General features: G+C 34.8%; 1 long non-coding RNA gene across 3 annotated transcripts in view; it reads right to left on the bottom strand.

Annotated features, from left to right (window-relative positions):
- Nucleotides 1–2,514: 2,514 nt before the first annotated feature.
- The window catches only part of LOC112677837 (uncharacterized), a 35,085-nt gene continuing 13,696 nt past the window's right edge, over nt 2,515–23,903 (bottom strand). For 2 of the 3 annotated variants that reach the window (XR_003147220.3, XR_003147221.3), the window contains exon 3: nt 20,497–20,795. This is a non-coding gene — a long non-coding RNA (uncharacterized LOC112677837). Of the gene's footprint in view, nt 2,654–10,754; nt 11,102–20,496; nt 20,796–23,903 lie in introns of those variants that run through there. The other variant, XR_007413386.1, reaches the window with a different exon arrangement.

The following is a 23,903-nucleotide window of genomic DNA, read 5'->3' as shown; positions in this document are numbered from 1 at the left end:
TCAACAAATTGTGTCTTCATGTCTTTAGCCCATTTGGTCATTGTATTGTTTGTTTGTATATGCTTACTCTGAGAGTTCTTTATATATTGTAGATACTAGTTCTTTATTGAATATGTGTTTACAAGTCTCTCAGTTTGTACCTTGTCTTTTCATCCTCCTGACAGGGGCTTTGCAGAGAAAACACTTTTAATTTTGAGGAAGTCCAACTCATCTGTTTTCCCCTAATAGGATATATTTTTGGTGTCAGGTCTCTGAACTCTTTGCTTAGACCAAACCTCTCAAATTTTCTATTTCTGAGTTCTCAATTCTCATCTACGGACAGGTGTCTCTCCCTCTGTTGTACTGCAGTGACTCGATCGTGTTAGCTACATAGTAAGATAAATAGTAAGACTTGGTATCAGGGAGAGTGATTCTATCTACTACATTCGTCTTTTGTCAAGATTGTTTATAACCTCTTTTAAGTCACAAAAGTAGCATATGAAGGCATACTTGTAAAATAGGTTACACGACAGGAGATTTCTGTGTTTGTCAGAAGTATATTTGGGTCACTTTTGGGGAAAAAAATCTCCCTTTTCAATCACAGAGGAGGGTATTGGTTTCCCAAATGTTCATCCTCCCTGACGGGCTTAAGACTCATGCTTCTAGCTATATAGAATGGCTCAAAGGTCTAATGCTTCACATCTTTGAGCAAAATGTGGCCACGGGTGGAATTCTCACACTGCACTGGTAGATATTGGTAGGATCGTGTTGTTTTGCTTTCAACACAGCAACTCAAGATGGCTGGAGGCCTAATCTTTTGTGTGGCACAGCTAGGGAGAAGCTTGGAGCTATGTTGGAAAAGCAGCCCATGTGCAGTGCTCTCCCAGGATAGTTATAGAAAGGATTAGCCTTATCCCCACATGTTTAGTTTCCCTGGTGTCGGAAAGACTCATTTTAAGCTGATGTTGTCCACACAAATTGGGAGATAAAGTGATTAAGCAGAAATGTCCACAAGCTATTACTTCTGCAACGACATCAAATTATTCTACACAGGAAATTCCTGGTGCTAGGAAATAGGGCATCTGTCTTGAGCTGATTTCAGGCTGGAAGTATGTCTTACTGCCTAAAGGGGATTAAAATGACCCTCTACAGACCCACATTCAGAACTCTTTGGCAGGAAGATCGCTTCATCTCGGGGTGCTACATCCTAGAGTGGGCAGCACTTTGTATAGAGAATTTGGGAGGAAAGTAGCACCCTGTATGACAGTTATATGGGGAGACTTTACGGAAAAATATAGTTTCAGTAAAAGTCCAAATATATTTTCTCTGCCACATCATTTGGCTAAACAGCTCATACAAATACAGGAAAATATTAGAGCAGAAAGGGATATCAAGGTGACACCAAAAAACTTAAATCTGGTGGAGACTCTGATCTCTACGCTCTTCTCCTTTGATCATGGGTGGCCATGTGACCCACGTAGGCCAACCACAGATTTTCAGCCCCTAGTCCCGTAATCGTTTCTATTACGGGCCTGTGTTTCAAACCAGGTGGATCAGGTTTACTTTCTAGATCTTCTAGCGACACTGATAGAGGTGTGACAGGTAAGTATGAAGACTTGGAATCAGTATGCTAGGTGCTGAGGGCACGTAAGCTCGAAAAAATGGTAGACAGAGACAAGACTTTTGGGACCCCTTTTCCCTTGAGATCAGTCATACCTTATTTTTCCTTCAGTTTGGTTATTTGAGCTAATAAATGTTCATAGATGTGTGTTTTTAAAAATAGTTGTGCCCTTTTTTCATTTTAAGTAATTTTAGGTTTACAACAAAATTGAGACGAAGGTACAGAGATTTCTCATATACTCTCTGCCCCCACACACCTGCCCCATTATCAACATCATTCACTAGAACGGTACATTTTCACCGAGGAACATTATAATTACCCAAAGTCAGTAGTTTACCTTCGGGTTCAGGAAGGAAAGAGAAAGAGAAAAAAGAGGAGGAGAAAATGGAAGTGGATGAAGCAGAGAAAAAGGAAGAAAAAGAGAAGAAAAAGGAACCTGAGCCAAACTTCCAGTTATTGGATAATCCAGCCCGAGTTATGCCTGCCCAGCTTAAGGTCCTGACCATGCCAGAGACCTGTAGATACCAGCCTTTCAAACCATTTTCCATTGGAGGCAAGGCATCATCATTCTGAAGGATACCAGTGAAGACATTGAAGAACTGGTGGAACCTGTGGCAGCCCATGGCCCAAAAATCGAGGAAGAACAAGAGCCAGAACCTCCAGAACCATTTGAGTATATTGATGATTAAGAACCAGAGGATCGGGATCCCTGGGTGGCGCAGCGGTTTGGCGCCTGCCTTTGGCCCAGGGCGCGATCCTGAGGACCCGGGATCGAATCCCATGTCGGGCTCCCGGAGCATGGAGCCTGCTTCTCCCTCTGCCTGTGTCTCTGCCTCTCTCTCTCTCTCTCTGTGTGACTATCATAAAAATAAAATAAAAATAAATAGTAAATTAAAAAAAAAAAAAAAAAGAACCAGAGGATCTTGTTGCTCATCTGAAGAAGATTGTCCAGGCCTGTACTGGAGATGCTTGTGAAGAAATCCATGCTGAGACCTGCTACTCACTGCATGTACCATTGCCTCTGTGCTGACCCGAAGAACCTTGTCTCCAAGTCTTTGGTGAAGAGAAGATATATGATTATTTAGTGTGCTCTTTCACGTGTTCTAGGGGTTTGGACAAATGTATAAATAAATAAATATCCTAAAAATCCTCTGTGCTCTGCATGTTCATTACTCTCTATCCTCCTTGTAATGACTGATTTTTAAATTATTATTATTATTATCTCCAATAGGTTTTGCCCCTTCCAGAATGTCATATAGTTGGAATCATATGTGTAGCCTTTTCACACTGGCTTATTTCACTTTGTAATATGCACTTAAGTTTCCTCCATGTGTTTTCACAGCTCGATAGATGACTTCTTCTTAGTGCTGGAATATATCCCATCATCTTTTTGTACCACAGTGTATATAACTATTCACTTACTGAAGAACATCTTGTTTGCTTCCAAGTTTGGGGGATTATAAATAAAGCTGCTAGAAAAATGTATTCAGGTCTTCTTCGTGCACATAAGTTTTTGACTCTTATGGGTAAATATCAAGGAGTGCAATTGTTGGATAATAAAAGGATGTTTAGTTTTATAAGAAAATGCCAAACTATCTTCCAAAGTGGTTATACCATCTTCTGTTCCCACTAGTAGTGTAAGAGTGTTCTTGTTATTCCACGGCCTCACTGGGATTGGGGTTCTCAGTGTTCCAGATTTTGTACAATCTAGTAGGTGTGTAGTGGCTTCCCATTGTTGCCTTCCTCAGATGACCTATGATATGTGGGATCCTTTCATGTTTTTATTTTCCAGCTTTGTATTTTCCTTTGTGAGATGGATGGAGTCCTTCACCCAATTTTTTTTTCCTTCACCCACCCAATTTTTAATGGGATTGTTTGTTTTCTTACTGTTGAGTTTGAAGAATTCTTTGTACATTTTGGAATATAATCCTTTCTTTTTAATTTTTTTTGGAATATAGTCCTTTATCAGATATGTCTTTTGCAAATATTTTCTTCCAGTCTGTATTTTTGTCCTCTAACTCTTTTGACAGTGTTTTTCAGAGAGCAGAAGTCTTGAATTTTAATGAATCCCAGCTTATCAATTATTTCTTTCATTCATCATGTCTTTGATGTTGTATCTAAAAAGGTATCACCATATCCAAAGTCATCTAGGTTTTCTCCTTATATTATCTTCCAGGACTTTTATAGTTAGATTTTATATTTAGATTTTATATTTAGATTTTATATTTAGATTTTATATTTAGATTTATTAACCATTTTGAGTTAATTTTGGTGAAGAATAAAAAGTTTGTGTCTAGATTAACTTTTTGTATGTGGATGTTCAGTTGTTGTGGCCCCATTTTTTGCAGAGACTGTCTTTCCTCTAATGCATTGCATTTGCTCCTTTGTTGAAGATCAGTTGATTGTATTTATGGGGATCTACTTCTTGGCTCTTTACTTTGTTCCATTAATTTGTTTTTGCGTTCTTTCACCAATTTCACGGTGTCTCGATTACTGTAGTTTTATAGTAGTTTTGAAATCAGGTAGCATCGGTCTTCTAAATTTGTTCTTCTTGACTATTGCATTGGTTATTCTGGCCTTTTGTCCCTTCATATAAATTTTGGAATCAATTTTATTGATATCCATATAACTTACTGGGATTTTTGAGTGAGATGGTATTGAATTTGAAGTGAGATAAAGTTGAGAAGAACTGACATCTTGGCAAGTGTGAGTCTTCCTCTCCCTGAACATGGAATATCTTTCCATTCTCCTTTGACTTCTTTCATCAGAGTTTTGTAGTTTTTTTCATATAGATCTTGTTAATATATTTATTAGACTTCTATCTAAATTTTTCTTTTAGGGGATTTTAATGAAAATGGTATTGTGTTTCTAATTTCAAATTCCATTCGTTCATCATGGAAAGTAATGGACTTCTGTCCATTGGAAATTTATTAATTATTGATTCAATTTCTTTAGTAGATAGGCTTATCCATACTGCCTATTTCTTCTCCTGTGAGTTCTGGCAAGTTGTTTTTCAAGGAATTGGTCCATTTCTTCTAGGTTATCAGATTTGTAGGTGTAGTATTTCCCACAAAAATACTCTGTTATTCATAGTATTTCTTTATTACACTGTTAATTTCTATGGCATCTGTAGTGATGCCTTCTCTTTTATTTCTGATATTAGTAATTTGTGTCCACTCTCTTTTTTTTTTCTGAGTTAGCTTATTTAGAGGTTTATAAATTGTATAGGTCTTTCAAATAATCAGCTTTTGGTTTTATTGATTTTCTGTATTGATTTTTCTCTTTTCAATTTCATTGGTTCCTGCTGTAATTTCTATTATTTCTCTTCTTTTAAATGTTTAATTTAATTTAATTTACTGTTCCATCTAGCTTCCAAAGGTGACTAAAGCAGACCAATTCATAGTGCCTGATATAGTTTTTGGACTAAGAGAAGTAAGTATTAAAAGGCAAAAATTATTACAAATATAAGGGGCAAGAGAAAAGACATATACATATGTGCATGTGTATGTGTATACATATACATACATGTTTAGTGAATATTAAAAAAATGAATTTCTGTTTTCAAAACCAAACTATTTTCTATTCTCCTTTGAAATGAAAATATCAGAAATTCATGAAAGGATTTTTAAAAGGTGGGCGGGGTGGGGAGGAATCACTGGGAAAAAAAATAAGAGAGAAAGGGGATTTCTGATTGCTTCTTTCAGTCCAGACAGCCTTGTTTAAAATTTACCTACCATTTCTATTCTCTACTTCTGGTTCTCTTCTAATAGATAGATGTTGGAATTATCAGATCTTTTCACACACACACAAAAAAATCTTTTCACCAAGTGCTGTTTTTATCATTTTATTCTTTTATTATTTAGCACTTTACTTTGAAAAAATGCCTACCTTGGATTTCACAGCCATTTAATTCCCTACTCAGAAGAGTAGTACACAAAATTCACCTAATTTATTAAGATTTTTATCATAATTATTATTACCATTATTATTAATAGTTTTGCTTTACATTCAGCCATCAAACTGTACTATTCTATAGGGTTAACGTGATTATTTATATACCCTACTATATCTTTAAAAATATCAGTTTGTTTATTCATGAGATTACCTTTCCCTACGTATTTGGTCACTTCTGTAGGTGTACTTGCATCGTTTACTCTAGCTCTGATACCTAAAGGACCAGTCTCCACAGAGTGTACTCTCATGGACTTGAAATGAGAGACAAAAGATACAGTACAGTGAGTTAACGGGAGTGGCAGGTAGGTATCAGAGATCAAGACGACATTCCATGATGAGTGCCTGGTTTTACACGTACACGGATCATGCTGCGTCTCTGGCCTGAACTGCAAAATCTTGTTTGAGGGAGTGCTCCTCGAAAAGCTCCACAATCCCTTCCAATAACAAGCCACACTTGTCAGACAGGTTGGGCTTGTTGCAAACCAGCTGTCAAGGAACTGATCCTGCGGGTCACCAGGGAACTTTCAGATTTAAACATCACATCATAAATCCCACTGCTCTCATCTCTCCACAAGTCAAAAATCAGACATCCAGGAGTCCCAGGGTATAAAGGCTGAACTTTCTCAGTCCGGCTGTTAATCAACTCTGGTTACACATCACTAATATCTTATTTTGAAAGGCTTTATCCAGTCTGCGCCTGTCATATCATTTTATGACGGTCTCTCTCGATCCTGTAGAGAAAATGTGGAACGGGCTCCTGGACAGTGGGCTTCGGCGCTAGCCTTCTGGGTTTAAGACTTCTGGTTTGTTTTCTCTGTCTTGGCATCCAGAGCACCGTTCAGCATCTGGTGTCTAGTCATCCACCTATAGGGTCTCACTCGGAAGCAGACTCCTCTGTGATCAAACTTTGTCTCAAGAAGCAGGAACTCAGGTTAGAGACAGGAGTGGTTGAGGCTGGGATGAAGTTTGCCTGCCTGGCAGGTGTTAGTATAACTACTGCCATGTTGTTCTTCTGCTCTTGATGCACAGCCCATCAAGGTTCATAAACTTTACAACCTGAAGTTTCTCAGCTTTGCATCAGCTCTTCCATGAACAGATTTTAAAATACAATTTTTTTTCCCCTCCAGATTTGTCTCTGTCTCCACACCAAGGTTTCCTCAGAGTCCTGGGTCTACCTAGGGTAACATTTTTATTTGCTCTTCTTCTTCCTACTTTGAGATTTTTTTTTCTTTTACAAACATATATTTGGAGTTCCAGAAGGCAAAAAAATGAAGGGAAGAAAAACAGTAAGTCAAGAATTTGGAATGTTCTAGAATGGATGTTTTTTTTTTATTTTTAATGGTTTTGATGGTTTAATGGAATTTAGTTGACATACAGCGTTAACGTTAGTTTCAGATGTACCACATAGTGACTTAACAATTCCTTGCATTACTCTATGCTCGTCACAAGCGTAGATACCGTCTGTCATCATATATTATTATTATTACAGTGTTATTTACTATGTTCCCTGTGCTGTAGTTTCATCCCCATGACTTATTTATTGTACCTCTAAGTCCTATTTTGCCCATATCCTCACTCTCTTCCCCCTGGCAACAACCGGTTTGTTCTATTTATGGTTTTGATTCTCTCTGTTGTTATTGTTGCCGCTTTTAGAGTTTGCATTTAAGTGAAATCATATGGTATTTGTCTTACTATGTCAGACTGGTTTCGTGTTTTGGTGAATGGCAAGATCTCATTCTTTTTTCCCGCCAAGTAATGCTCCATTGCGTATACACTGCCTCTCATCCATATTGATGGGCACTTCAGTTGCCCTCTGTATCTGGGCTCCTGCAAATACTGCTGCAATAAACAGGGGGTGCATATAGCTTTTCGAATTAGTGTTTTTATTTTCTTTGGGTAAATACCCAGGAGTGGAATTATGGGATCTTATGGTATTTTTATTTTTATTTATTTTTATTTATTTTTGGTATTTTTATTTTTAATTTTTCTCCACATCCTTTCTCCCACTTGTTATTTCTTGTCCTTTTGATACTAGCCATTCTGACAGGCGTGAGGTGTGATAGCTCATTGTGGTTTCGATTTGCTTTTCCCTGATGATGAGTGATATTAAGCATTTTTCATGTGCCTGTTGGCTGTCTGTATGTCTTTTTTTTAGAATACATATTTTAAGAAAACATCTATTCAAGATCTGCCCATTTTTTAAACCAGAATTATTTGTTCTTTTCATGTTGAGTTGCATGTTGTATAAGCTTTTCATATATATTTGCAGATATCTTCTCCCATTCAGTAGGTTGCCTTTTCATTTTGTTAATAATTTCATTTATTTATTTTTTTAGTGTAGTCCCTGCTTTGGGATTTTCTATTTCTTGTTACCTTTACCTTGGATACTTCTTTTTCTACTTTTTTAACCTAGCTATAACCTTGTAATTATTAGCATCTTCAAGAGATATCTCCCGTGATTCACCACTTTATGTTGGTTTATCCTTTTATATTATTTTTTTTATTTTTTATCCTTTTATATTATTATATAAAACTTGAAGTCGGCCTTCAGGGAGTCAAAAAATATCTTTGTTTCTCTATAGGATTTGTAGAAGAATCAGTAATTCACTGTATTGTATCTGTTTTGGAAAATTCTCAGGTAGTACCTCAAACATAGCTTCTGTCCCTCCTATCCCTTTGGAGAGATTCCAGTTAACACATATCTTTTTATAGTTTTTCCAATTGCCTCCTGCATTCCTTTTCTCTATTTTCCATACCTTTTCCATTCTGCACTTCAATATTAGCATTTTCATGATCACTTAAATTCCTTTTTTTTTTTTTTTAAAGATTTCATTTATTTATTCCTGAGAGACACAGAGAGAAAGGCAGGGACACAGGCAGAGGGAGAAGCAGGCTCCATGCAGGGAGCCCGACGTGGGACTCGATCCTGGGCCAAAGGCAGACGCTCAACTGCTGAACCACCCAGGTGTTCCATAATCACTTAAATTTCTGATTTTCGATCTGCTATTTTACAGTCTCCAATATGCCATTGAACTTACATATTAGGTTCTTATTTTCTGCTATTGTATTATTTTAATAAGCTTTTAGAACAGTTTTAGATTCACAGAGAAACTGCAAAAATAGTTTTGAGAGTTTCCATATTTATTCCATACTTAGTTTCTCCTTTTACTAACATTCAGTTCAGTATAGTCTGGCTTCTGCTATAATAAATGAACCAGTACTGATAAATTAAAGTCCATAGCTTACTTTCAGATTCCTTTAGTTTTTATCTAATGTCCTTTTTCTGGTCCAAGACCACAATCATGATATCACATTATGATTAGTTGTCATAGCTCCTTAGGCTACTCTTAACTGACAGTTTCTCAGACTATCTGATGGATTCAGTAAAAGCCATTATTGATGATCTTGACAGTTTTGAGAAGCACTCATCAGGTATTTTCCAGAATATCCTTTAATTGGAATATATCTGTTTTTCTTAGGATTAGACTACAGTTGCATGTTTTTAGGATCAAGACCATAGAGTTAAAGTGCCATCCTAGCCCTACAAAATGCTGTAGGCTCATCTTGTATACTTGCTGACCAGTCCTACAAATGGCCATTTCTTCAAGGGTCCTGGTTCCTTTTCTGCTGAGCCACCCAGGTGCCCCCAGGGCTCCTTTAAGCAGATCCACATTCTGACCTATATTATTCTCCTTCTTCCCTTAAAAGTTTTAAGCTTTCTTGAATGGCAGGTCAGCTGACAATGAACTCCTTCAGTATTGCTTGTCTGAAAAACACTTTATTTGCTCACCTTAGAAGTAAATTTTGGAGGGTATTTACTCCGAGGTTGATGTTTATTTTTTCCTTTCAACATTTTATTTTACTCCACTCTCTTTCTACATTAATGATTTCTTACAAGAAATCTACTATAATTATTATTCTAGTTCCCCTATAGGTAAGATGATTACTTCCTTAACTTCTTTCAAGATTTTGTCTTAATCATTGTTTACACATGCTATGCCTAGATATATTTTATTTCGTCTTACCCTGTTTGGATATTTATCCTAACATCTGCTATTAATTGGAAAGCTTTCAGCCATTATTGCTTCAAATGTTTCTTCTACTCTGGTTTTCTTTTTTTCTCCTTCAGGCATTCCAATTACATTAATGTTATACTTTTTGTAATTCCACAATTCTTGAAGGTTCTGCTCCTGGTTTTTTATTATTATTATTATTTCTTCTTTGTCACTGTATTTCATTTTGGGAAGTTTTTATTGATCGATAGTCAAGCTCAATGATTTTTTCCCCAGTGTGTCTAGTTTATTAATGTCTCTATTTACTGCATTCTTTATTTTATTTAAAATGTTTTTGATTTTTAGCATTTCCATAGTTCCACTTATATTAACTATCTCTTTTTGCACGTTGCCTACTTTTCCAATAGAGCCTTTCATCAGTTTTAAATTCTCTGCCTAAATTCCTAAGTCTGTGGCATCATCTCAGTCTGGTTCTGATGTTTGCTTCATGTCTTCAGACTTTTTCTTTTTTTTGTTTTGCTTTGTCTTTTTGCACTCTATATGTCATCTTTTTGTTGTTGAAAGCTGCACATGTTTGTCGGGTGACAAAGTGGAGGTAAACAGGTCTTGTTGTGAGATTTTGTTAATGTGGCAAGAAGTTGGTCTGTATTTAATATTTTCATAACTCCATTTGTCTGAGGCTTCACATTACTTTTGCGTCCCTGTTTGTGTAACCCCTTTGACTTTCTCTCAGTACTCCACCTGGGAGAAATTCTAAATCTTGTGAGTTTTTCAGTGTAACCCACTATTACTGTAACGAAGCCCTGCTGGTGTGGTAGAAAGGTGCGGGAAGGGGAAGTATTCTATAATCTTTTGATTAAATCTCTATTTTTGTGAGCTTGTGCCTCTGGGTGGTGACCTTTACAAGTGTTTCTCCTGAGGTATAGTTGTTTTTTTTGTTTGTTTGTTTGTTTTTTTGTTTTGTTTTTTTTTTTTTAAATCTCCCTTAGATGAGATAAGATAGTTAGAGGAGACTGGAGTCTGAGTAAATCACTTCCTGCAGCTGGGATAAAGGTCTGATAAATCCTCTCTCTCTTTCTTTTGGAGAATGGGCAGTAATTATAAAGAAAATTCTGAGAGTATTTGACAATAATTACCCTTTCCCTTTCCCAATAGGAGGCACAACAGGATCTTTCTAAAATATTCACCTTGGAAACGTAGTGGACTTGAAAAACATGGGGCCCTTGTGAAGCCTACAGTCACCAGGATTTTCCTCTTGTCAAGCTAGTCCACACTGAGCTTCCAGCAGTTCATCAAAATCACCAGGTAAGTCTCCTACACGTTTATGGTTCATGTGGCTCCTGCTCCCAGCAAGCAGTTCTTCACTGTGACTCTCCTGATTTGCGTGTCTCTCTGAATTTCAGGGTGCCAATTTGCCCTATGATCTCAGTGATTTGATGGATTCAATAAAAGCCATTGATTTTCTATTTGTTCCGCTTTTCCTTGTTTTAAGGGTGAGAGTGACGACTGTAAAGCTCTTCCATGCATGTTGCAGCTGAAACCAGAAGTAGCAAAACAATGGGTCTTTAACATCTAGAATATTAAGTTGACTTCTTTTAAAAAGTTGAGGTTTATACTAATCTCCGTTTTTCTCTATTCTTAACAACACATTAATCATATTTATTTTAAAGTTACTATCTGATAACTATGGTATCCAAATAAACTATCTTTTACTTGTTTTTTTTTAAAGATTTTATTTATTTATTCATGGGAGGCACAGAGAGAGAGAGAGGCAGAGACACAGGCAGAGGGAGAAGCAGGCTCCCTACGGGGACCCGATGCGGGACTCCATCCTGGGACCCCAGGATCAGGCCCCAAGCCAAAGATAGACACTCAACCGCTGAGCCACTCAGGCGTCCCTGTGTTTTGTTTTTACTTGGTTTTTGGTCATTGTTTTTGCTAAAGCATACCTCTTAATTTTTAAATTTAATGCTAGATATAGTGTATGAAAAGTCAGAGAAGTTTTGAATGATGTTTTCTTCCTCAAAGAGGGTCAAATATTTTTTTTTCTGGAGGACAAATAAAGGCTAGGCTGATTTGCTTGATTCCATGGAGAATTCATTTTAGGCTGTTTTTTTTTGCTTTTTTTTTTTTCTTCCAGGCAGAACATGTTCAAGTTTGGCTTTACTTCTAGATCATAGCCTTTACCCCTTGGCTGTGCGCCTCTGAGGCCTTAAATATAACCTAGCAATGTCTGCCAGTGTCCTTCATCTTGGCAGGGCTTGAACTCCCACCTTTGCCTCTGGGATTGCACTGCCGACAAGATCTCTGGGCAGCTCTCTAACTGCTCAGCTGCTAATTTCTGTACAAATTGTTGCAGCATCTCTCTGAGCTGTTCATCGTAGAAGCTCACAAATATTGTAAGGGAAATCACACACTTGGGTTTCCTTTTTGTGGTTCTCTCTTCTCTGAGATTTTGTCCTACAAGTTCAATCACTTTGAAATTTATACAATCCAATCTCTGAATTATCATATATGTCAATTACATTAACTAGAGTCCTCAACGTTTCCGTTATTTTTAATTGTTCTTAACTATGTCAGTATTAAGTCTATATTTGGAAATATATTCAACCAGACTGAATAATATTTTGGTGTCTTAAAAAATCTCTTATGCAAGATGTTGAAAATATAATTCAGTCTACACAAAAGTAATCAGAGGAAATACTTGTTAATTCTAGTTTTTAAAATTTTGAAGCATTTACAATAAGAAATAATGGGTATGTTATCATTTAAAAATAAATCCAACTACCTTGTGCTTTATATTAATTAGGATCTGCTTCAATCCCATGCTATTTTGATGATTCAATATTTTAAAATGTAGTGCTGGTAAACTGAGAAATTTACCCTAAAAATGTTGTAGGTATAGTAGCTATGGAATATAGATTAAAGTCGAGAATTTTTGAATGCTACTCTGCTTTACTATTTTCCAAGTGAGATTATATAGTTAAGTGTAGTGAAATGGCCTATACGGAGGCAGCTGAGTGAGGAACAATACTGAATTGTGTAGTTACTCACATATTAAATGCATTTTCTTACATTTAGCTCCTCCAAGGGGGAAAAAAAAACAGAATAAATGAATCTACCTGTTTTATATTTGGTCAATATTATATATTAGGCTTCAAACTGTTATATCTTTAATAATAAGACAGATTTATTTGACAAAGATTAAGTGTATTCTTTCTCAAGATAACTAACGGTTATCTAGTTTATTGTAAATATATGTGTAAGGAGGGAGGTAGAGAGAGAGAAGAAAAGAGAATGAATTTAGAAAGTTATTTGGCCACAACAACGTGGCTAAAAAAAAAAAAAATCTGTTTTACTTAAAATAAATTCTTAGAGTATATCTTCTCCATGGAAAAATAAATTAAATCTCTTAAAATTCAGTGCTTGGTACCTGATTAACCTTTTCCTTAATTTCAAGATTTTATCTGTAAAAGGTATAGTATTGCTTATGTACTATATATTGTTATGAAAGTTAAAGCAAAAAACTTATTTAAAGTAATTGAGTCTAATAATCACACAGAAAGAGTCTTTATACATTCATGGTCTATTTGTCTAGATATTTTTAAAAAATAATTATCAGTCTAAATTTCTCATTTTATAGGTCTACAATGATTAGCTAGTCCAAAAACTGCTAAAATATATCACCGCACATTTTTACACACAAAACACACACATATGGACACACGCACATACGCACATGCACAGACTTGAATGACTTTTGCTTTGTTTTGTTTTAGTAACTGGGACATTTTCTGAAACAAAGACCAGTATTTTTCCATAATTAGACGTTGTGAAGAGCAATATTAGATTTTTGCAATTTTAGCAGGCATTTTTTTTTCCTTGCTAAATAGTTAATTGGAGATGACCGAAGAAAATAAAGAAATGTCCTTGGTGAGTGTTAGCTGAAATAGTTGGAACTTTATGGGAATGAAACTGTAAGTAGGGCAACATGAAACCTGCAGAAAACACTGGTAAAAAATCAAAGAATATTCTTTAGGAGTTCAAAGTGGAAACTAAAATGGCTAAGTATTAACATTTTCTGCTATGTCAGAAAACATTTCTTATTCACTTTGGTAATAACAAACTTAAAAAGAAGCTTAATTAAGGGCTTATCAGAAGTATTACTTCTCTTTTTTCTTTTATTATAATTATTATTTTCCCTATTTTAATTACTAGATTTCAAAGAATAAAATTTAGAAATAGAAAATTTACTTGAGAATGAGGGATTTTCACATAGACCTAAACACACACATACACACAGAGAAAAATACAATAAAAAACCTTGATACTCACCAACCAGAATCAATCATTTTATCATTAACACATTTGGTTCTTGTGATTTTTTTTGCCTTGTTTTGTTTAAAAATATAAAGCATTCTATGTGGTTAACTCTATTTGAATAATATCTTCATTAAATGTAATCTTGGGTACTATTTAGCTTCTGACTCCCTAGAGGCAATAGTTATCAATTTAGTATATATATGCTTTCAATCTATCTTTGTTACTTTTTTAATATGATAGATTAGAGTTCCATGTTCAATTTTTGTAGATGTTATGAGTGTATCATTCTTCAATTTATTATTTTACCAAACAATATATTTTTGAGATCTACCTGTATTGAGAGAGAACGTGAGAGGGAGAAAGAAAAAAAGAGGTGGGCAGACAGATGGATGGAAAGAGGTATATCTATTTTTTCTGGTTATATAATTTCTACTTTTTGATTTCTAACCTACATTTATTATGTTGTATTCTGTGAATCTTCAAAAGAATAAGTTGGAATTTATTTCATTAAAAATTTTGATTTAACAGGTTTTAGTTGGTTAGTGTATTCAGTTTATATGGTTATTTCTCTGAGTTTTATTTACAACATATTTATTTTTGTTCTTTTTCTTTTTCCATCTTTTAATGAATTGGTAAAGTATTCTTTAGTTCATTTTATTTTCTATAAGTTAGCCGCCAATTTATTCTATGCTTTCTCATTAAAGACCTATGATGAAATATCTGATGTACAATTTATACAAGGTATAAATGCATCTGTTTATATTTAAGTTAATGAATATTTTAGCCCCTTTCTGGACACTTCAGGGACCTTACTGTTGCCTAAACCTCCTAAAAACTGTCTTCTACATTTCTATTAATCTCTTTTAGTTCTGTTAGTGCAAAAAACATTTTATGTATAATCCTCTGGATAAAATTATTTACCTACTTTTTGGCTCATCATTACAATTTGAATCCCAATTCTTTTCCTTAGGTACTTTGTTTTTTTTTGCCAAGGTCTTTATGTTTTCTGTATAATTACCATTTAGCTTAGTATTGCATACTTGATTGATATTATTTTTAAAATGCACCTTTGAAGGTATTCTTTTTTCTTCATGTTATCTTATGCTGAGAAATCTGCTTAATTTTGATTGGTGTGCTTTTGGACACACTTTGATTTCTAGTCTGATAGCTTTTAACTTTTTAAAAAATTTTGAGATTCTACAGTTTCATAAAAATATACTTAATATTTACTTTTTAAATCTAAAGATTTAGTATTTCATTAGTTCTGGGAAATTCTTAGCTATCATTTCATTAGGTAGTGCCTAATGATTTCACATTGATTTTCACACTGATTCCATTTTTCTGCTCTTCAATTCACTATTCTGTGAATCCAGAGATCTATATTGGATGTTCTAGATCTATCATGTTATCTACATCTGAAAATTGATTAGGTCAGTTTACTTATTGAGGCTTATTCTACTTTGGATTACTTTGCATTTTCCCATTCTTTTGGTTCTCTTCAAATCTGCCTTTCTTGTTTCAAAATCTTTATTTTTTTCTGCATTGCATCTCTTATCTGTTTGAACATTTGAAACATACAACATATTCAATTTAAGTTTCTTTAAATTTTTCCATTGTCTCTAGTTCCTTAGTTTACAATTCCCCCATTGTGAATCTGTCAGGAGTCTCCTTCCTTTGGACTTCATCGTGAATTTTAGAATTTCACTTCTTAGACCATCCTCAATAAGATAAATCTGGACTCCTTAAGATCCCAGGAATTTTAGAGATTACTCCATGAGACCATTTTTGTACTACTGCCATGTAATTACAGATTTTACCATTTCGGGACAAATCTTACAACAGTTTACATGCTCAAGGTCTTTGCCCTGAAGAGCTTATGTAAAAATAGCCTCAAAATTTACCATGTTTAATCTTGGACACATCTGTTTCTGCTCAGTCTGGTGCAGATAGCTTAAGTCTTACAGTAATGTGAAGCAAGCAAGTGAAAAGTATTTTATTGCCATACTAAATATCAGTGATTTTTAGATCGATACATGGGATCCAGGGAGTTTGTCCTTGATTTTCAACCTTTTGTGGGCAGCTCCTTTATACCGAGTGTAAATTCTTCAACCGTCAATCCCATGATTTACATGCCTTCAACGTCCTTTTGGCACCCAAAGCTATGGATTATTATTTTATCCAATAATTAATTACATATGTCTGAACTGAAATGAAGAATACCTATCAACCCAAATGGACAATTAAATAGAAGTAAGGTTCATAAAAATTTACTGTATATACATATATACATTTTAAGATTTTATTTATTTATTTGAGACAGAGAGAGTACTCATGAGCAGGGGGAGGGACAGAGGGAGAGGGATAAGCTGACAAGCCCCCACTGAGCCGGTATCCTGGGATCATGACCTGAGCCAAATATAGATGCTTCACTGACTGACCACCCAGGCACCCCTGTTTTTTATATTTTCATTTGAATTAAGTCTTTAGATAAAAAAAAAAATTACTTGGAAATATTTCTATTCACACAGACATATGAATTTCAGTTACATTTTCAATCTCTGTATATATTTATAGATGCACTTTCAGAAGGTATTTTGATAAAGAAAACTTATTTCTCCTTGAAATTCATATAGCACAAAAATAAATGTAGAAAGGAACTGAATATGAGGACCTACATTGAAAACCAAATTTACTCATATTTACTGATGACTTACTTTCTTATATTTATTTCTAGAATCAATGAGATAAAAGTGTTACTGTTATTTGAAAACTGGTTCTTGAATTAATAAGCCCATTTAAACCATGGAAATTAAGTCTGTTTGCTTCAGGGTCAGCCACACACATCATCTATCTTTGAACCAAAAGAAATATTGGCCTTCTCATAGTAGTTATGATGAAGGATCATAGTAAGTTCATTATTATCATGAAATAGAGGAGAAATAAGAGAAATCTATTCATTATAGCTGTCCACAAATTAAATTAAATTTTTGTCAATTTTCAATATATAAAAGAATATATACTATGCCATGTATTTATACCATTTCCCAATGTAACCTTAATCAATAGATGAATTAGATAAATTTTAATTTTGACTTTCTAGATCATACTGATAACAGGATAAGACCAAATTTGGAACATAGTTTTGTTGTTAATATAGCTCACTTTGAACAGAGCCTTTTTGAATTTTCAAATTTTAGTTTCGTGATTCATAGCAATGACCTTAAGGCATTGGTTCTGAAATGAACTACATATCATTTCTCTTTTGTAACAGTTGGGCAATTAGCATGGCTTAAAGATAAAAATAATCATGAGACATAATTCATACAATAAAAATACAGGAGAAAAATGCATTAACCATATCAAAAATTTTCAAGATTTAACACTTCTAAAGAATATGTGGTTTTATGCTACATAAACTTTATGCATTTAAAACATTATATTTCCCCCATGCATATTAAATGAGTGAGATGAGATACTAATTAGGTATTATTTTGAATTCCCTTAAATGTTTAAGGATTGAATTAAAATGGCTAAACCAATCAATGTAGTTGACAAATATTTTTTGAGGAAGTAGGATGTATGAGGTATGTATGTTATTAATTGGATATATAAATTTTTAAAGGACATAATTCCTACTCTTAGCGAAATTAAACCTACTAGAAAGGAGCTCTCTGAAGAAGTATTAATAAATACCTATCATAAAACAATATCATGAGTTAATTAATTACTAGAATAAAATGAAGATATTAGGAACTAATAATGAGTGGATATGGGAAATGAGACTGTACAGGGGCATATAGATTGAAGAGGAATGAAGAAAAGAAAAAGAGCTGTGTATTTTTTTTTTTTTTAATCTAAATTTTAGGTAGTTAACATATAGTGCAACTGTTTGGTTTCTGGAGTAGAATTCAGTGATTCATCACTTACATGTAACACCTGGTGCTCATTGCAACAAGGATCCTCCTTAATTTTGATTGCCCCTCTAGCCCATCCCTCCATTCTCTATCATTAACATATTCTTATGGCTTGGAAGAGAAATATTATATAATTAAGAAAGTGGGAAATGAAACTAAATAAATGGGAAATGAGAAAAAGTACAGGATAATAAAAACAAACAAACAAACAATAAAAATGAGGAAAATGTGAGCCAGGTTTCTAGAACAGTGATTTATTCATTGAGTTTTTATTTTATTTATAACCTGAAGATTTCTTCAAATATGAGGATATCCTTAGCAAATTCATAAAGTGCATTTTATTAATATTTTAGTAGAAAGGGATCATTATTATTTTGCAATACAACAGCGTATTTAGCATCAAGAATCTTTGATGCACTAAACTTTTTAGATGTAAAACTCTTGACAAATAGTACTGTTTCTTTTGTTTTTTATAAAGGCTTTAAATCTATAGTTGTAATTTGAGAGTAGCATACATATCAAAGAAAGCAATCCTTGTAAAATAGTAAAAAAAGAAAAAAAAGAAAAAGCTATGATATCTCAGCAATCTGATATAGCTGTGGGTTGTTTTTTGTTTTTATTTTGTTTTTTTGAACCTGATAAAAATTATTAGTCACAATCTTTATTTCCTTTGATGAAATAATGTAGAACAATTTTCTCAATTCTCTCCCTGAAGACAATTTTTAAAAATGAATGAAATATGTGATAAAAAGACATCTAAAAAGAAAGCATCTGAAAATATCAAAGAGGTATCAAGACAAAGAAGAAATTGGGTCAAAATTTAAAAGACAATATAAGACCACAGAGAGGAGGCCCAGAACTCAAAATGCTTTCTCTAAGGCAAAAAACTTTCTGATTTTTTTTTACATACTATGTACAAAACAATGGTGAAAAACAAAAGTAAAGAAAAAACTAAGATAGCAAAACCAGGAGAGAATTTGCAATAGACCTACAATGACTTCAGTTTTAGATTTATCATCTACAAAGGAAACGCACATACATTCACATTTTATCATAGTCGTAGAGATTTAAAAAGACTTAAAGATTTAACAGGAAATGAGAAACTATAAAATGTGTCATAGTAGATTTATATAAGAGCCAAATAGAAATTCTTGGGGAAAAAAATCTATACATTAACCAGTAGTAACAGCAAAAGGAAGATACTGCTAAGTAGTTTTCAAAAGCAGATTTTCTATCTAAGAGCAGGTTAGAAATACCTGGAGAACCAGCCAACTGGAAAATAGATCTGAAAAAGCACTTAAAATACAGCACTGGGAGATAAGAAGACTCAAATTAGAGAATAGAGGATAAGAAAACAGCAAATACAGCGAGACTTTCTAAAATCTGTATCACTGGAGTCCCAGAGGAAGTGGAGAGAAGGAATAGTTCAAAAGCAATATCTGAAGATAATGGTCCAGGATTTTCCAGAACTAATGAAATCAACAGTCCAGAGAGTCAAGATGCCCAATAAATCATTAGCATGAAAAGTGAGACAAATACACTGGGAAAACTGTTTAATGTCTTCTCAAACTGAACTTAAGCATACTCCACGGCCTACTGATTTTGTTTCTAGTTTAGATCACAAACGTAAGTGCAGATGTACATAAAAATATGCGGAAAATATGTAGCAGCTTTATGTATATTAGCCCTAAACTGGAAACAACCCACATGTCTGTCACAGGACGAGATAAGCATTGTGCATTTTTCCACGAATAGAAAGTAGAAAATTATGCAGCGATGAAAAGGAACAAATTGTTGCGACTGCCATGGCCCAGGGACAGCTTTCACACTTAATGTTCCATGAAATAGGATGGTCAGAAGGGGCTCTACACCCCAAGATTCCATCTGTATGAATTTTAAAAACAGGGAAAAGAAAAAAATATGTTTCAAGGCAGAATAAATAATTATGTTTGGAGGGGGATGGGGAAAGAAGAGAGATGTTTCTAGTGTGTATTTAATGTTCTAAGTTTTGGTCTGGGTGGTGATTAAATAGATAAATTTGGAAAATTTCATAAAGCTGTACACTAAAGATTGGTGTGGTCCTTATTACAAGTGTGATTTATTTCATCAAATAAAACCATGTTATTCATGGTTTATTCATCAATAAACCATGTTATTAAATAAAAATGTCAAAGCTATGGCAAAGAAGAAAAGGATAATATATATGGCATCTTCACCAAGAACATGAGGATGGAAAGCTTTCTTGAGAAACACGGAAGGCTCGGGCCTGGGTGGTTCCGTCAGTAGAGCGTCCGACTCCTGATCCCAGCTCAGGTCATGGTGTCAGGGTCTTGGGATCCACCCTGGGTTAGGCTCCCTGCTCAGTGGGGAACCGGCTCGACCCTGTGCCCCTCGTCCCCCACCCATGCTCTTTGTCTCTCTCTCTCTCTCAAATAAATAAAATCTTAAAAAAAAAAAAAAAAGAAACATAGAACACTTATGGTACAGAAAGAAGCCGATACTACATCTACATCAGGAGCTTCTTTTCATCCAACGTGACTGATGAGCAATTCATATCCAGAATATATAAAACTCTTCTTATCAATAAAGAAAAAAATACCCAAAAACTCGTGGGGGAAAAAAAAAACTGGCAACATTCTTGAATAAGAACTTCAAGACAAGGAAAAATACAATTGACAATAATAGCATCATATGGAAAGTTGGGCAACATCTTTAATAATCATATAGAAAACCTGGCAACTCCATGTGTTGGAAAACTTGTGGAACGAAGGCCATTTTCATACACTCTTGGCTTTTGTATGCCTTTTGATACCATTTTGAAAAACTGTTTGGAATTATCTGCCGCAGTTAAAGACATGCAGATCCAGTGAGCAAACAATTCTACTCTTGGAAGAGTTGCAAGGAAAGGCACGCCGGGCCCTGCATGGAGATGCCTGTGGCAGCACCGTTGTCCCAAGCATGGTTGTCCCAAGCTGGAAATGCTGGTCATCTCTATGAGAAGAGACATTAATTGTGTTATATTTTAAAAATGCAACATTATCTAGCAAAAAAGATACACAGACGAAGCTAAATCCAACACCATTGGTGAATCTTTAAAAAAAAATATTGAGCAAACTAAGCACACTAAATAATATGTTCAGCATGATTTTATTGCTAAAAAGAACACAAACAGGGCAAAGTGTTCTGCTGTGATGCACACATGGGAGGTAAAACTAGGAAGAAAATCGCGGAAGTGATTACCGTAAAGTCAAAATAATATTAACCTCAAATGGGGAGAGAGGAAATGTCATCGTCCAGAAACACATGGAGTTGACAGGCATGTTCTCTGCATTAAGCGGGAGGCTGGTTACCTTGATGGTCACTTTGTGATTATTCATTAAACTGTTTATTTATGTTTGATCATATCTGACGTGTTTATATTCCATAATAAAATTTAAAAAACCACCGAATCTTGTCCATAATCATGGGTGTGAGACCATCTGACGAACATGAGCACCGCCTAATTAATAAAATAAAATAATAAAAGTGGGCAAAAAACTCAGTTCTGTGTCATAACAACTGCCTCAACCCGACTTCAGTAGGAAATCTAATTGTGTTGTTAAGCCAGAAACATTCTGATCCTCAAATCCTTTGACATAAACAAAAGCTGGTTTAATATCTTTGGTAAGATTTCAGAGGGCAGGCAGAAAGAGCCAGAAAACTCTTTTCAATGTAATTAGGTAAAGATTGTGATTCTTGTGCTAAATATAAACGCAGACTTCATATTTGAAAAACAAAAAGCTAGACACATAATGCAGAATTAATTCAGAGGGAAAATACTTATTTCAGTCCCAAGTTTTCTCTAAATTTGCTTTGAATTCTGTTTCTGCATCACAGAGGATCATGGAGAGGGAGGAAAAACTGAATGGGGAGAAATCAGGGAGACAGACCATGAGAGACTTAACTCTGGGAAAGAAACTGAGGGGGAGGGGAGGGGGGTGAGGTGGGGAGTGGGGTCACTGGGGGACAGGCATGAAGGAGGGCACGTGATGGGATGAGCACTGGGTGTGATATCCAACTGGTGAATCACTGAGCCCTACCTCTGAAACTAATAATAGGCTATAAGTTAATTAATTGAATTTAAATTAAAAAAGTCCATTTCTACTTTTTTAAAATACCCAAATGCTGTAACTAGTGTTACATTTTAAAAAATAAATAAATAAATAAATAAATAAATAAATAAATAAATAAATAAGACAAAAAAAGGCCTTCATCGTTCACAATATCAAGTATTTCTTTTAAGATTTTTAAAAATCTGTTTATTCATGAGAGACACAGAGAGAGAGAGAGAGAGAAGCGGGCTCCATGCGGGGAGCCCAATGTGGGACTCAATCCCAGAACCCCAGGATCACACCCTGGGCCCAAGGCAGATGCTCAACCGCTGAGCCCCCCAGGTGTCCCTCCAGTATTTTTTCACTCTACACTCCACTCTGAATTTCTACCCTATGAACCCATAGTTTTGATATTATCAATCTTCTGGAGGATTTTGGGGGAAATGCTGAGGGTTATCCAACCACATTCTGATAACCACTGTAGCTGTCTCTAAATTAATATCATCACTCTATTATTTTTAAATTCTTCAAGCAATGAAGGAGATTCAAAAATGTGGAAATATGAGGAGAACTTGTAGAATGATAGGACTGTTCTAAAACTGAATTATAGTGATGATTCCACGACTGCAAATTTACTAAAACTCATTGAATTAAAAACTTACACTTGGCGAATGTTGCAATATATAGGTTATGCCTGTAGATATTGTGGAATATAATCTCATCTTTCATTTGTAAAATCATCACATGGTGAACCTGACTTTGTGATTTTGCATTTATTGTAACTTGTGACTTGTTTAAAAGTTTGATTTTAAAAGTGGTAGGACAATGCAGGGATTAGAAACGCAGGTTCTTGCTTAACCCCGAATTCATGGATTTAATTCCAAATACCTCTCTGGCTACTCTAGAAGACTGTGTTTCCTCTTCTGTAAAAAGGAGAAAATAATAATACCTCATCTAATGACTTCTTTTTTTTTTAAGATTTTATTCATTTATTCGTGAGAGACACACAGAGAGAGGCAGAGACACAGGCAGAGGGAGAAGCAGGCTCCACGCAGGGAGCCCTACGTGGGACTCGATCTCAGGACCCTGGGGTCATGCCCTGGGTCCAAGTAGGATGCTCAACCAACTGAGCCACCCAGGTGTCCCCTAATAGCTTATTCTAAGTAGTAACTGAGTTAATGTGTCTAGATGTGCATAGAGTAGTGTGATTACCTGGTAAGTACCAGGTAAGTGTTAGCTATTATTCTATATGCCAAGTTAAGGAGACAGGTGATTGCTGAAGTTAAAGATACAAAAGTAAAATAATAAATTTGATAGAGAAAGATATGAGAGAAGGGAAATAAAAAGGAATGTGCTAATCTTCTTAAAGTAAATAAATCTAATCCTTGAGGTAAGACATAAATAAGCAATGACTAAAATCAATCCAGGTGTATTTATAAGTGGTGGACTGATGAATGATGTTGTCAGTAATTAGGGAGATCAAAAATTCAATCTTTTTGGCTACTTCTGTTATTGTTTTACAGTAGGTAAAATAATTTGGAGAAAAAGATGGTCCGAAGTAATAAAGGTTGGAGAGTTGATATTATAGACTTGCATGGCTGTTGATGAGAAATAGAGAAAGATGCCAAACAGGAATACAGAAGAAGAAAACCAAATGTAATTGAAATCTGGTTCAAGTTGTAGACTATGACTTTTTTTTCAAAAATTTTTTAAAGATTTCATTTTTAGGTAACCTCTACACCCAATGTGGTGCTCAAACTTGCAACCCTGAAAATCAAGAGGCATGTGCTCTTCTGACTGAGCCAGCCAGGCACTCCTATTTTTTTTTTTATTTTTTTTTAAATTCGTTTAACGTTAATGGAAGTATATTCCTTCGACAATCTCAATAGACAAAATGACAAAAGTATTTTACTAAAACTGATCCTCTTACTAATTATTAAAACCAGTTTTTTGAGCGTTCAATAGCCATTATAATTGACTAACATTCATCTAGTCCCTGTGAAATAAT

This window comes from Canis lupus, chromosome 10 (assembly GCF_003254725.2).
Source record: "Canis lupus dingo isolate Sandy chromosome 10, ASM325472v2, whole genome shotgun sequence".
NCBI lineage: Eukaryota > Metazoa > Chordata > Mammalia > Carnivora > Canidae > Canis > Canis lupus.
The sequence above is the reverse complement of the archived record's forward strand: the minus strand, read 5'-3'. Positions and strand labels throughout refer to the sequence as shown.